Source organism: Nematolebias whitei, chromosome 1, assembly GCF_014905685.2.
Source record: "Nematolebias whitei isolate Nwh7 chromosome 1, NemWhi1, whole genome shotgun sequence".
NCBI classification, from domain to species: Eukaryota; Metazoa; Chordata; class Actinopteri; order Cyprinodontiformes; family Rivulidae; genus Nematolebias; species Nematolebias whitei.
Genome location: NC_056498.1, coordinates 85,871,226 through 85,874,825, shown reverse-complemented (window position 1 = coordinate 85,874,825; position 3,600 = coordinate 85,871,226).

Below are 3,600 nucleotides of genomic sequence, written 5' to 3'. Positions count from 1 at the left end.
GGCCAGTTTGTTGGATATCCAGTTACATTTTTAAAGAAAAAATAAATACTTTCATTTACTTTGATTTTGTGTTTTGTATTTTATTCTTAGTGTTATCAAAGTTACTCACCATATTCCTTCTCAGCAGCTTGTCTTAAAGATATTCCAGAACATTCTGGTGGTTTTGAGAGAAAGATCAGCTGAGAGACTGGAAGATGACTTAAAGTGGCTAACAAACTACTAGCGTGATGTACTCCACATTTTACAACAGGGCTTAATTTGTAAACCAAACACCAGAACGCAAATAGCGGGTGGGCAGGGGAGGCAGGGTGGGTGGCGGGATCTGGGGATCCTCCCCCAGAGAATCTTGAATAAAGTAGGTGCCATTTCCTGCATTCTGGTGTATTTTACAAAGGTCTATTACAGTAGATTAACATGAAACAAAAGATGTAAGCTCATTATTGAAATGACTGCAAAGCTGCAGCTCTGCAGGTAAGGAGAGATCACTTCAGAACAAAATGAGGTCGTTGATTGGTCAGTTGCTGACCTGCCTACTGGACTGATTGACAGGTGGGTCGAGGATCCGACTACTGCAAAAAAAAAAAAAAAAAAATCATAGATTTTACTGGCCCGTTTAAGACTGTTGTCATGTATTCCATAATTATTCAATATTTATTCAATATACCGACCTCAGTCTGTCCACAGAGTACACCTGCGTCCTCAGGCCACACTGTGGATAAAACACCTGCAGCTCTTCAGTAAAATGATCACAGGGCTTTGGTCGGGCAGGCGCCCACCCTGGGACAACAAGCACTGCTCTAAGATTTTGGGCACACTTAGAAAAACCTGCCTAATATTTAACTCTTTGTTACTGCTTAGAAAAGAGTTGCTCTCAATCCTCTTCCTCAATTCAGAAAAGTGTCCTGGTCACTCTGACATGACTTCAGATACTCTGACTGCACAACAAACAGCTTTATGAGGTGAGATCATCATCTCTTTTTTACAGTCCAGATAACTCCTGCAGTGATTCACACAGCAGACTGTTCACAGAAGCGCAGGAAGTTATGCGTAGTGCAAAACGTTTAATTATATTTTTGTGTTTTTTAATACAATTGCCCATGACTTAGAACTCTTAGGAGCAGAGATTTTTTGAAGAGCAGAAGTGGAAATGCAAAGCGACAGCTCTGATGTGATATTCTTGAGGCTCAATGAGACTAACCTGCATGAATAAAGGTTGAATGAATATTAGGAAGCTTGTTTTGTTTAAAATTAGTGGTTATGCATTTATTTATTTATTATTAAGAAATTAGGTCAGTTTGTCCTCTAGTAGTCTGAGCTTAAGGCAGCATAACAATCCAACACTAACTATAGGATTTATCAAACAGGAGAGTCTTCAGCCCAGTCTTAAAACTGGACAATGTGTCAGCCTCACGGACAGAAACTAGAAGTTGGTTCCACAAGAGAGGAGCCTGATAACTGAAAGATCTTCATCCCATTCTGCTCTTGGAAAATCTAAGAACCACCAGTAAGCCTGCAGTCTGAGAGCAGAGTGCTCTGTTAGGAAAATATGGAACAATAATATCTGCAATATAAGATGGAGCTAGGTTGTTGAGAGCTTTGTAGGTTGTAACTAAATTAAATTAATTTAATCTCTCAAAATACAAAAATTATTAAAGTATTTTTTAAAAATGGGTGATGATATCCAGTTTCGATAAAACCAGTAACACTGCCATAACAATTGGAGATGATGTCCATCAGTGATGTGTTGACCAGTGATGCCTATTTGTGTTTTTCAACTTTATTGTCGTTGCCATCACATGTGGTACATGAAGTGGAACCAAATTATGTACACAGGGTCCCAGAGCAAGTTCCAAGTTGAAATATAAACTAACCTTGTTAGTCTTAAGAAACCTAAACAAATAACTCATTATCTCAAGATAACATTGCAAATGTAATTGCATTTTGTTAAAAAGAAATCAGCATGTCCTCAATTGGTTTCTGTAAAAAATGAAAAAGTAAAAGAGTTCCTGGTCAAATAAACTTTTTTTTTCACAATATGCTTTTGCATTTTTACACCTAACATGTTTAATACTAGAATTCTTAATAACATAAGTATTTATTCATGTTATCACCTCAGTTTAATCCTAATCCTTTAGTGGTGAACATTTCTGTTTATTTTCCTTTTCTCAGAAAAGAACTGTCACATTATGTGTGTTGTGACAGTAAGGACGGTCAAACTGCATGCTGCACATGTCTTTACCGTACATTGTGTGGGAGTTCTGCTCTGTCAGCTCCTGCTCCCACAGTCAGACGCTAATCAGCTGCACCTGTGGATCTTCGACTTGACGAGCACGAGAAGCATAAAAGGCTGCAGAAGACATTCAGCCAGCGCTGGAGCATTACCTGCCAGTGGTAGTCTTGTTCTAGCTTCTACTTACTGTATGTTTAAAACCAAATATTACTGTATTTTTCTTTTTACCTTTCATGTCCTCCTGTTTCCTGAACCTTCCTCTGTGCACCTCGAGCTCCTCTGTGTCTCATCAGCTGCCTCCACACCTACCTGCCACTCGCCTGATCACCTGCACCTCCTTCACCTGGAATCATTTGGGGTCAACCCTCCCCACATCAGACCCAGACCTCCGTAGTAAAGAGAATTCACTGTAACATTATCACCCTCGACTACAAGAACTCTAACCACCTCTTTGCTCCTCAGGGTTCCAGCCCCCTCCCTGGTTTATTGCATTATTTATCACCTGTAAATAACCCTGTAAACTTATTCTGAGTCTTGGTCTCTGTTCTCATTGGTCCTTTTATCTGGGTATAGCTGCAGTCGTCACACATTGTGTGTTCTTTACTGTATATTTATGTTTGTTCAGTTACAACAAGGTGCGATATATTTCATGAGTAAATGCTGTCCTGATCATAAGGGTGAACCCCAAGAAATAAAAATTTAATTTGCTTAACTTTACTATTTCAATGGGTTTTGCTGAATTTAAATGTTTAAATGAAAGTGCTATATGTTGTCATCACTGTATGTTTCTATACAATGATGAAATATGTGCTCTGCACTGGACCATCACACGTGAGATACACCCATGTGGAGCAGAGGACAGTCTGTAAGCACCAGGGGAGCAGGTAGGGAACAGGAGGATACCACAATATATAGGTATGGCAGGGAATCAAACCTGCTATTTTCTGGTCCTGAGTTGGCTGCCCTACCACTGAACACAACCTAATGCATTTTTGTATTTCAAAAATTGTTTATTTGTAACTTTGTCCTCGACAAACAAATCAAGAATGGCAATGTGAAAGATGTGCCAGTTTCAGCATAATAACTGAAAGTTTGTCGGAAAAAGAGCTCGCTCACATCAGCAGTGTGTATGGAAAACACATTGGGACAATTTTTATTTAGTCCGAGAAAAAGTGTCTCAGCAAACTGACTGTTAGATTTTTTTTTCATTCAACCTTTATCTAAACATCCTGATGCATGCTCAATAATCCAGGCAGAAAAATCTAAAAATCTGGTCCTCTGGACATTCAAAAAAAACCAAAACAAAGCAAATCAACAAAAAAATGTAGAAACGTTTCGTCTCTCATCCGAGAGACTTCCTCAGTCTGAGG